Source organism: Schistocerca gregaria, chromosome 5, assembly GCF_023897955.1.
Source record: "Schistocerca gregaria isolate iqSchGreg1 chromosome 5, iqSchGreg1.2, whole genome shotgun sequence".
NCBI lineage: Eukaryota > Metazoa > Arthropoda > Insecta > Orthoptera > Acrididae > Schistocerca > Schistocerca gregaria.
In genome coordinates, this window is record NC_064924.1 from 531980203 (window position 1) to 531992316 (window position 12114).

Genomic DNA, 12114 nt, shown 5'->3' on the forward strand with positions numbered 1-12114 from the left:
AATCCGCATGTCTTCTGTAGTGCAGTGATAAAGTCACAGTTTGCAGTGCAAAAGGATGTAGGTTTGAATATTGCCCAATAATATATTTTTCCATTTTTTAAATCTTTACCAGTATAGCTCTATTATTATTTTAAACTAATTGTTTTCAATCTAATTTTTAATCTTTTGCTGTATCATTTTCCTATCCTCCTCTATTTTGGAATCTGCCTGTGTCACCTAGAAGCTGTAAATGACTTCCAACCAGGACTGCTCTTCGGTCAGTGTCATGTAGCAAAAGCGAGAAGTTACAGTTTGGCTTTAGTGCTAAAACTGTCTTGAGTTTGCTTGCACAAATCAGCTTTGATCTCCATGAGCAAAGTGAGCATCATTAATAGTTCTGCTGCAGGTTGCTGGCCACCGTTTTCTTGGCTACATTGCATATCAAGACGCTGTGGTTAGGTTAGGATGTGAATGTAATTTTGGGGTTACAAAATGAATTGTCTGCCACACTTCAGCCAAATGTAATTTTAAATCAGCTGCAGACAGAGCATCTCATGTTTCCACCATACCTGATGACAGCAGCTTCCAACATTGCTCTGTGTTACATGAAGAGATGTCAGCACTTGTAAAATGACAGACTGTGTTTGCATGTCACCTTAACATGTGACAACACTGTAGCACTAAGTGATAGATGCTATCTATCAAGTAATTTTAAATGAAATATAATGTCACTATATTTATGAAGGCGGGGATGAAGTCTCATAGTGAAAGACACTGATGAATCAGTTACATTCAGCACTTGACTGTTAGCAGAGTTCTCTGCAAAGCCATTTGACAAGCTTAGTACTGACAGAAAACAGACAGTGTCTGCCCTACAGTGCTACAAGGACTAACTCAAAGAGATTTTGAAGAGCAAAATGCAATTCAAATCTCTTAAGACATTATACTTTTATTACTTAATCTCAGTTGGGTGTGATCTGTTCAAATAAGATCCCTGATAACTGGAAAGGGAAGCTTGATGATGCAGACAACCATGAACACACACACACACACACACACACACACACACACACACACAATTACCTATGTCTTCTCTCTCTCTCTCTCTCTCTCTCTCTCTCTCTCTCTCTCTCTCTCTCTCTCTCTCTGTGTGTGTGTGTGTGTGTGTGTGTGTGTGTGTGTGTATGTGTGTGTGTGTGTGTGTAAAAGCTTGGGAAAATACCTTAATTTTAGTAAAAATTAAAAACAAAAATACTATGTAGCAAAACATGACAAAACTATGGCTATGGGGAGTGTTACCCTCTACTAAACAATGGGAAACATGAGTAAAAGAGTTAGTTATATCAGTCATAACATCCATAAATACATGAGTAACAAACTAATAATGAATTACAAATTGAAACCATTTTAAATGATGAAATTTACTCACAACAGAAAGGGGCACACCAAAGATTCGCTCATCAGTTAACAACTTTCCAGTACATTTCTGAATCCTATATACATACATGATGTGCATTAAACTTTTCATGTACAGTTCTTCTGTTTTCAATGTGCTACCCATTTATTACAAATTGCCATGTGTGATCCTTGATCAAAAATTATGCTGTAAAGCAATTTTGTGCAAATAACTCTTGGATGCTTGTTTTGAGATGATACAGATGTAAGAGATTTCTTAAAATTACACTTTATCATGGTTGATGTGCCCCATTTTGCTTGCATTACTGGCATTAAATAAAAGGATATCCCTTCTAAAATCCAAATGAAACTGGAGTTTAGATCCCCTTGTACAGAACTGGTCATATGGTTTCCCTCTGTATTATGTGAGGTAAATGCTAATACTTACTTTCCTGAATCACTACAATTGAATAAATACTTTTAAATTCAAACAATGGAAACTCCAGGTAGGAATATCACCAATGTAGGGCTGCTTACCATGAAGGATATATGTAAAGCTGCAGACTGGCACAATTAAAACACTTACATAAAGAAACTTCCTGGCAGATTAAAACTGTGTGCTGGCCTGAGACTCCAACTTGGGACCTTTGCCTTTCGCAGGCAAGTGCTCTACCATCTGAGCACCCAAGCACGACTCAACCCATCCTCACAGCTTCAATTCTGCCAGTACTTCTCCCACTTGCATAAAGCTTTCAGCCACATCCATCAGGAAGAGAAAGACACACACCATCAAACACTCAAGCACGCACACCTGATGGGCAACTCCAGTATCTTGGGCCAGAATGCAACTACCACATGGGATGCAAGCAGCAAACTGAACAGGATGGGGAAGGGGGTGGGACAGTAGCGCATGGGTGGGGAGAGAGACGAATGCTGTCTGGTGGAGTGTGCAAGGACTAGAATGCCAACAGGAGGTTGTGAGGCAGGGAGGTGGAGGGAGTAAAGGAGACGAGCAGGGAAAGATAGACGGATGCATTGGCTGAGGGCGACAAATAAACAGGGTGCGAGATGAGAATATGGAGGAGATGATAGGACGAAAGTGGTGGAAACTGTTGGGTGGAGAGTGTGGAGACAATATATTACAGTATATTGAGGCCAGGATAATTATGGGAGTGGACAATGTGCTGTAAGGTTCACTCCCATCTGCACAGTTCAGAAAAGCTGCTGTTGGAGACCCAGATGGCTTGGTTAGTGAAGCAGCCATTGAAATCAAGTGTGTTGTGTTCAGCTGCATGTTTGACACAGGGTGGTCTACTTGGCTCTTGGCCACAGTTTGGTGGTGGCCATTCATCCTTCTAGACAGATGGTTGGTAGTCATACCAATATAAAAAGCCTAGCAATGATTGCAACAGAGATGGTAAGTGTGGCATAGGGATGGATTAGTATGATTTGGAGGTTGGTGAGTGGCAGAAAAAAACTGTAGGAGAGGTGTGAATTATATATAGTTGGATGTCCCTCACTCAGGACATGTCAGGTAATCAAAGCCCTGGCAAAGGGTGTGGTTAAGTTGTTCCAGTACAGGGTGGTACTGGATGATGAAGGCAACACTCCTCTGTGCTGTGGTTTTTTCTTCGGGCTGGTGAGGCAGGTGGTGGGAGGAAATGGGACAGGAGATTTATTAGCAGACTAGTTCTGGGGACAGTGTGTCTGTGAAGGCCTCGGTAAGACCCTCAGCATTTTGAGAAAGGGAATTTTTGTCACTGAGGATACACTGTCCCCTGGTGGCTGCACTGTGTGGGAGGGACTTTGTGTGCAAGGGATGACAGCTGTCAAAATGCAGATACTTTTGGTGGCTCTGTGTTTAATGTGGAGAGAGGTGTGAAAGGATCCATCAAATAGGTGGTGGTCAACATCTAGGGAGGTGGCAAGTTGGGTTTGTAACAAAGCAAGCTGGGATCTTTTTACTTTCTATCTCGTTTTGCCATCTGCCTCCTTAAATTCATTTTATTTTCATTTTTGCCTAATTACCTTTAAAATCCATGAGTATAATCTGCATTTCTTTAAAAGAGAAAGGATAGCCCTCAGTCTTAAAGGATATAGCACCAGATCCAATTTTATGCTTAGTTTTGTGTATGTAATTAGTTTCCCAACTTATTTTGACTATCCTAGTTAATATATTTTGTTACAGGGTGACACTCTAATTGTTTCATGACCTAGATTCTATTTTGACTTATAAACAAATATAAATTGTCTAATTATAAACATTTAGAAGAAGAACTACTAGGATTATTAAAGTATTTATTTAGCTCTATTTGAAAACATATTAGTGAAAATAGGCCATAAATAATTACAAAATAATTATCAGGTCGGTCAAAAGTATTGTTTGCATAACTATATCTGTTAATTTCATTATTTTAACAAATAATACAGCCTAACCTTTGTGGTAGAAGAAACTGTTAAAAGGGAGAAATGTTTTGATGTATACAGTTAATTGAATGAGTTATATTTTAATTATTCAATGTTTAATTTACAGAAATTACAATGTATAGTTTACCTCATATTGAGAGGATATACAAAGGCCCGATTTTTGGTACTGAGTCAATCATTCCACGGCCGATTTTCAGACGGGCTGTATGTTAGAACATTGACAGTGTCTGTCCAATTTATTTGAGAAATAGTGTCACATGTACCTTATTACTCTGCAAGAACTGTGAACTGCATGGTTATGTATTTATTGCTTATAGATCTTTAACAACAAACTATTGTAGCAGTATGTTGATGTTTGCCTGCAAGCTATTAATGAGGCTTATCAAAAGTTGACCAATAGTGAACTGGCCATATAACACTGTAATATTGGGGGGTTGTTAACAGTAAAAGTAAAGCACTGTGAAAAAACTGAGTAGCTGTTGTCTACATCATTTACAGTAATCAGTGTTTAAATTCCTAGTCTCCCAAAACACCAAACCCCTAGTTTGGTTCAAGTTCATTGATTATATCTTCACAATCTGGACTCAGGGCCAAGACACATTATCTTCTTTCCTTCACAACCTCAACACTTTCTCTCACATCCACTTAATGTTGTTATCAACTCAGCTTGCCACCTTATCTCTAATGGATCCATCCACACCTCTCCATATTAAACACACCGACCACCAACAGTATCTGCATTTTGACAGCTGTCATTCCTTACATGCCAAAAAATCCATCCCATACCCTGGGGACAGTGTATCTGCAGTGACAAAAATTCCCTTCTCAATATGCTGAGGGTCTCATCATCAAGGCATTCGCAAACAAGCACTATCCTCCAGAACCAGTCTGCAAATGGGTCTGTGCCACTTCCTCTCACACCCCCAATACTTCCACCCCCCCCCCCCCCACCCAACCCCAAGAACCAGCCACATAGGAAGAGTCCCTTGTGTCACCCAGTACCACATTTGACTAACAACTGAACCACATCCTTCACCAAGGCTTTGACTGCTTCACATCATGCCCTAAAATAAAGGCTGTCTTATCAGAGATAATTCCACCCCTTCTACAGTGGTTTTCCACTGCCCACCCAACCTCCACAACATCCTAGTCCATCACTATGCCACACTCAAACCCAACCCCTTCCCACAAGGATCAGATCCCAGTGAAAGACCCAGATGCAAAACCTCCCCAATCCACCCAACCAGCACTGTCACATAGTTATCCCACCCCTTCAGGGACCAGGCCACCTGTGAAAGAAGCAACATCATTTACCAGCTCTGGTGCAGTCATTGCATGGCTTTTTATATTGGTATGACTACCAACCATCTATCAGGATGAACAGCCACTGCCAAACTCTGGTGAAGAGCATAGTAGACCATCCACTGTCAAACATGCAGCAGAACCAAACACACTATTTCAATGGTTGCTTCACTATCAAATCCACCTGGATTTTCCCCCCACCACCAGCTTTTCTGAACTGTGCAAATGCATGTTATCCTTACAACACATTGTCCGCTCTCATAATTTTTCTGGCCTCAATCAACTGTAACACTAGATTAAATAAACCCTCCACTGGATAAAAATATTCCTGCGACCATTTGTAAGCAATGTTTTTAGGAGACTGATTGCACTTCCTCCGTATTCTACAAATAAACCAAAGCCTGCAACCTACTTTACCCATGACTGTAAGGATATGAAATGGAATGATCTCAGAAGTTCAAAGTATTACATCCAGGTATTTGTATAAGTTGGCTGATTCAAACAGTGACTCACTGACATTATAGTCTTAGGATAATACACTTCTTCATTTTGTAAAGTGCACAATTTTACATTTCTGAACATTTAAAGCAAGTTGCTAATCTCTGCACTACGTTTAAATCTTATCATGATCTCACTGAGTATTTATGAAGGTTCTCTCACATAGTACTTCATTATAGATAACTGCATCATTTGCAAAAAGGCTGATTTTACTATTAATATTGTCTAAAAGATCATTAATATACAGCATTAACAGCAAGGGTCCCAACACACTCACCTGGGAAACACCCAATCTACTTTTGCATCTAACAATGACTCTCCACCCAAAACAACATGCTGTGTCCTCCCTACCAAAACGTTCTCAATGAAGTCTCTAATTTCTCTCAATACTCCATATGGTTGTACTTTTGACGATAAGCAAAGGTGCGGTACAGAGTCAAATGCTTTTCAGAAATCAAGAAACACTGCATCTACCTGGTTGTCTTGATCCAAAGCTCTCAGGGTGTCAAGTGGAACATGCGAGTTGTGTTTCATAGGACTGATGTTTTTGAAAACCATGCTAGTTGGCATTGAGGTGGTCATTTTGTTCGAGATGCCTCATTATGTTTGAGCTCAGAATATATTCTAAGATTCTACTAGTCGAAATCAAGGATATTGGACAATACTTTTGTGTATCACTTCTACTAGCCTTCTTGTACACACGTGACCTGTGCCTTTTTCCAAGAACTTGGCACAGTTTTTTGTTCAAGAAATCTATGATAGATTATAGTTAGATTCTACACTGAATTTGCAGCTGAGTTAGCCCCTGTTCTGACAGATAACAAGTTTTAACAATTTCAGCTGTTTCTGAACACCAGTGACACTAATAATTATTTCATTCATCTTTTCACAGGTACAAGGATTAAATTGTGGCAATTCTCCTAGGTTTTCCTCTGCTAAGGAACATTTGAAAATGGAGTTAGGTATTTCAACTTTTGCTTTGTTACCCTCATTTTCAGTTCCTGCGTCATTTTCTAGGGACTGACACTAACTTTGGTGCTACTAACAGGAGACTGAAAATAGCCTAATCAACTACCAACGCAGGGCGAGGGGGGGGGGGGGAGGGAGGCAGGCAGGCAGGCAGGCAGGGCGAGGGAGGGAGGGAGGCAGGCAGGCAGGCAGGGCGAGGGAGGGAGGCTGGCAGGCAGGGCGAGGGAGGGAGGGAGGCAGGCAGGCAGGCAGGGCGAGGGAGGGAGGCTGGCAGGCAGGGCGAGGGAGTGAGGCAGGCTGGCAGGGCGAGGGAGGGAGGAAGGGAGGGAGTGAGGCTGGCAGGGCGAGGGAGGGAGGAAGGGAGGGAGTGAGGCTGGCAGGGCGAGGGAGGGAGGAAGGGAGGGAGGGAGGCTGGCAGGGCGAGGGAGGGAGGCTGGCAGGGCGAGGGAGGCTGGGGCGCGAGGTGAGGGAGGAAGTGAGGGAGGGAGGCAGGCAGGGCGAGGGAGGCTGGGGCGCGAGGTGAGGGAGGAAGTGAGGGAGGGAGGCAGGCAGGGCGATGGGGGGTGGGGCGCGAGGTGAGGGAGGGAGGGAGGGAGGCAGGCAGGGCGAGGGAGGGAGGGAGGCAGGCAGGCAGGCAGGCAGGCAGGGCGAGGGAGGGAGGGAGGGAGGGAGGGAGGGAGGGAGGCAGGCAGGCAGGCAGGCAGGCAGGGCGAGGGAGGGAGGGAGGGAGGGAGGGAGGGAGGCAGGCAGGCAGGCAGGCAGGCAGGGCGAGGGAGGGAGGGAGGGAGGGAGGGAGGGAGGGAGGGAGGGAGGCTGGCAGGGCGAGGGAGGGGGGGGAGGCTGGCAGGGCGAGGGAGGGGGGGAGGCTGGCAGGGCGAGGGAGGGGGGGAGGCTGGCAGGGCGGGGGAGGGGGGGAGGCTGGCAGGGCGGGGGAGGGGGGGAGGCTGGCAGGGCGGGGGAGGGGGGGAGGCTGGCAGGGCGGGGGAGGGGGGGAGGGTGGCAGGGCGGGGGAGGGGGGGAGGCTGGCAGGGCGGGGGAGGGGGGGAGGCTGGCAGGGCGGGGGAGGGGGGGAGGCTGGCAGGGCGGGGGAGGGGGGGAGGCTGGCAGGGCGGGGGAGGGAGGCTGGCAGGGCGGGGGAGGGAGGCTGGCAGGGCGGGGGAGGGAGGCTGGCAGGGCGGGGGAGGGAGGCTGGCAGGGCGGGGGAGGGAGGCTGGCAGGGCGGGGGAGGGAGGCTGGCAGGGCGGGGGAGGGAGGCTGGCAGGGCGGGGGAGGGAGGCTGGCAGGGCGGGGGAGGGAGGCTGGCAGGGCGGGGGAGGGAGGCTGGCAGGGCGGGGGAGGGAGGCTGGCAGGGCGGGGGAGGGAGGCTGGCAGGGCGGGGGAGGGAGGCTGGCAGGGCGGGGGAGGGAGGCTGGCAGGGCGGGGGAGGGAGGCTGGCAGGGCGGGGGAGGGAGGCTGGCAGGGCGGGGGAGGGGGGGAGGCTGGCAGGGCGGGGGAGGGGGGGAGGCTGGCAGGGCGGGGGAGGGGGGGAGGCTGGCAGGGCGGGGGAGGGGGGGAGGCTGGCAGGGCGGGGGAGGGGGGGAGGCTGGCAGGGCGGGGGAGGGAGGCTGGCAGGGCGGGGGAGGGAGGCTGGCAGGGCGGGGGAGGGAGGCTGGCAGGGCGGGGGAGGGAGGCTGGCAGGGCGGGGGAGGGAGGCTGGCAGGGCGGGGGAGGGAGGCTGGCAGGGCGGGGGAGGGAGGCTGGCAGGGCGGGGGAGGGAGGCTGGCAGGGCGGGGGAGGGAGGCTGGCAGGGCGGGGGAGGGAGGCTGGCAGGGCGGGGGAGGGAGGCTGGCAGGGCGGGGGAGGGAGGCTGGCAGGGCGGGGGAGGGAGGCTGGCAGGGCGGGGGAGGGAGGCTGGCAGGGCGGGGGAGGGAGGCTGGCAGGGCGGGGGAGGGAGGCTGGCAGGGCGGGGGAGGGAGGCTGGCAGGGCGGGGGAGGGAGGCTGGCAGGGCGGGGGAGGGAGGCTGGCAGGGCGGGGGAGGGAGGCTGGCAGGGCGGGGGAGGGAGGCTGGCAGGGCGGGGGAGGGAGGCTGGCAGGGCGGGGGAGGGAGGCTGGCAGGGCGGGGGAGGGAGGCTGGCAGGGCGGGGGAGGGAGGCTGGCAGGGCGGGGGAGGGAGGCTGGCAGGGCGGGGGAGGGAGGCTGGCAGGGCGGGGGAGGGAGGCTGGCAGGGCGGGGGAGGGAGGCTGGCAGGGCGGGGGAGGGAGGCTGGCAGGGCGGGGGAGGGAGGCTGGCAGGGCGGGGGAGGGAGGCTGGCAGGGCGGGGGAGGGAGGCAGGCAGGGCGGGGGAGGGAGGCAGGCAGGGCGGGGGAGGGAGGCAGGCAGGGCGGGGGAGGGAGGCTGGCAGGGCGGGGGAGGGAGGCTGGCAGGGCGGGGGAGGGAGGCTGGCAGGGCGGGGGAGGGAGGCTGGCAGGGCGGGGGAGGGAGGCTGGCAGGGCGGGGGAGGGAGGCTGGCAGGGCGGGGGAGGGAGGCTGGCAGGGCGGGGGAGGGAGGCTGGCAGGGCGGGGGAGGGAGGCTGGCAGGGCGGGGGAGGGAGGCTGGCAGGGCGGGGGAGGGAGGCTGGCAGGGCGGGGGAGGGAGGCTGGCAGGGCGGGGGAGGGAGGCTGGCAGGGCGGGGGAGGGAGGCTGGCAGGGCGGGGGAGGGAGGCTGGCAGGGCGGGGGAGGGAGGCTGGCAGGGCGGGGGAGGGAGGCTGGCAGGGCGGGGGAGGGAGGCTGGCAGGGCGGGGGAGGGAGGCTGGCAGGGCGGGGGAGGGAGGCTGGCAGGGCGGGGGAGGGAGGCTGGCAGGGCGGGGGAGGGAGGCTGGCAGGGCGGGGGAGGGAGGCTGGCAGGGCGGGGGAGGGAGGCTGGCAGGGCGGGGGAGGGAGGCTGGCAGGGCGGGGGAGGGAGGCTGGCAGGGCGGGGGAGGGAGGCTGGCAGGGCGGGGGAGGGAGGCTGGCAGGGCGGGGGAGGGAGGCTGGCAGGGCGGGGGAGGGAGGCTGGCAGGGCGGGGGAGGGAGGCTGGCAGGGCGGGGGAGGGAGGCTGGCAGGGCGGGGGAGGGAGGCTGGCAGGGCGGGGGAGGGAGGCTGGCAGGGCGGGGGAGGGAGGCTGGCAGGGCGGGGGAGGGAGGCTGGCAGGGCGGGGGAGGGAGGCTGGCAGGGCGGGGGAGGGAGGCTGGCAGGGCGGGGGAGGGAGGCTGGCAGGGCGGGGGAGGGAGGCTGGCAGGGCGGGGGAGGGAGGCTGGCAGGGCGGGGGAGGGAGGCAGGCAGGGCGGGGGTGCGAGGTGAGGGAGGCAGGCAGGGCGGGGGTGCGAGGTGAGGGAGGCAGGCAGGGCGGGGGTGCGAGGTGAGGGAGGCAGGCAGGGCGGGGGTGCGAGGTGAGGGAGGCAGGCAGGGCGGGGGTGCGAGGTGAGGGAGGCAGGCAGGGCGGGGGTGCGAGGTGAGGGAGGCAGGCAGGGCGGGGGTGCGAGGTGAGGGAGGCAGGCAGGGCGGGGGTGCGAGGTGAGGGAGGCAGGCAGGGCGGGGGTGCGAGGTGAGGGAGGCAGGCAGGGCGGGGGTGCGAGGTGAGGGAGGCAGGCAGGGCGGGGGTGCGAGGTGAGGGAGGCAGGCAGGGCGGGGGTGCGAGGTGAGGGAGGCAGGCAGGGCGGGGGTGCGAGGTGAGGGAGGCAGGCAGGGCGGGGGTGCGAGGTGAGGGAGGCAGGCAGGGCGGGGGTGTGAGGCGATGCAGGGTGGGGGTGCGAGGTGAGGCATATGACATTTGATTGTTAGCCGCATGTCATCTACAAACTCGCAGAAAAACCCAGCACATTCACACTTACCTATCCCACTTCATCACCACTCATAGTAGTGTAAACTTAATTACTTCAAACTCAGAATATAGTCTTTTCAATGAGGATTAGTAGCACATATGATTAATAGGCTTGTTAATAAATGCTGCAAACCACTAACTCTTAATGCATACGAGCGTGTAGTATGTGCAATTAGTTAATCTTCCATATATTTTTTCAACAGAGTATCTTTTCATCTACTAAGGTTCAAAATACTGAAAATGCTTTTCAAAAATTATTAGGGGTGCAGGCACGGTTGACACAATCTTCCCCCCCCCCCCCCCCTGCCCCATGTAGTGATGCCCATGGTACCACCCCCATTATTTAGCAGCCTCTCCTCTTCCCCCCTCCCCCCCCCCCCCACTACTACTCAATATTATTTTCACAACACATCACTACACACACCCACATGAGTAACACGGGGGAAAATCAACATACATTGTCAGTGCAGTCCATTCAAGTAGAATGAGCAGTATCTCCCAACTGAGAACACGAAGACGCAGTGTATGTGTGTGTGTGTATACTGTTCAGCCTGTAAACATGCTTTAAAGAGTCATTTCATGCTTATATGAAGGTACTCACTTTACAGCAAGATGATTTGTTAGCATGGGAAATTGTAGGCCAGAGTGACATCCACTCAACATTCAATCACTACTGTGAGAAAGAAGACAGTGAAGATCCGTCTCATAGTAGTTACTGATGGTCAACAACTCATGACAGCTACGTACAAATTATGGTTCATAGGTATTCTGAGCAGAATACAACAGAACTGCACAATTCTGTTTCAGAGGGCACTGACAACCCAGATAGAACCAACTAAACACACACAAATCACTTTGGCATTTTCCATTTACCATACACTACAACGCACAGAGGGGTAGGGCAAGGAATCATCTGGGTCAATGGTGGTTTCTTTACCAATGAGAGCAGTGTGTGTGTGTGTGTGTGTGTGTGTGTGTGTGTGTGTGTGATGTCTGATATCAGTGGAGAACAGTCTAAATGCGGCCACACGTCAAGGTATTTCACAGGCATGCAGCCTACAGGTACAGAAGGAAGTCCTGTTATGTTCTATTTACACTGAGGAGCCAAATAAGCTGATACACCTACCTAATATCATTTAGGGTCCCTGTGAGCAAGCAGAAATGCGACAACACAATGTGGCATAGACTACTAATATTTGAAGTAGCGCTGGAGGGGAAAGACACCATGAATTTTGCAAGACTGTCCGTAAATCTGTAAGAGTACAAGGGGATGGAGATCTCTTCTGAACACCATGTTGCAAGGAATCCCAGATATGCTCAATAATGTTCATATCTGGGGAGTTTGGCAGCCAGTGCAAGAGTTTAAACTGAGATGTGTTCCTGAACCCACTCTGTAGCAAATTCCGTAGGTGTGGGGAGTTGCATTGTCCTGCTGGAACTGCACAAGTCCATCGGAATGCACAATGGGCATGAATGGATGCAAGTGATCAGACAGGATGCTTACGTATGTGTCACCTCTCAGACTCTTATCTAGACACATCAGGGGTGCCATATCACACCAACGGCACATGCCCCACATCATTACAGACCCTCCACACTGACATGCAGGATCCATAGTACATGGATTCATGAGGTTGTCTCTATACCTGGACTCTTCTATCCACTCAATAAAATTTGGTACTCTGCCCCCCCCCCCCCCCCCCAATTGAGTAAAATTTTAATC

General features: G+C 52.5%; 1 protein-coding gene across 1 annotated transcript in view; it reads right to left on the reverse strand.

Annotated features, from left to right (window-relative positions):
• Positions 1–12114, reverse strand: part of LOC126273181 (baculoviral IAP repeat-containing protein 6-like) — a 135664-nt gene that overhangs the window by 70404 nt on the left and 53146 nt on the right. The gene's annotated exons all lie outside the window — the stretch shown is intronic.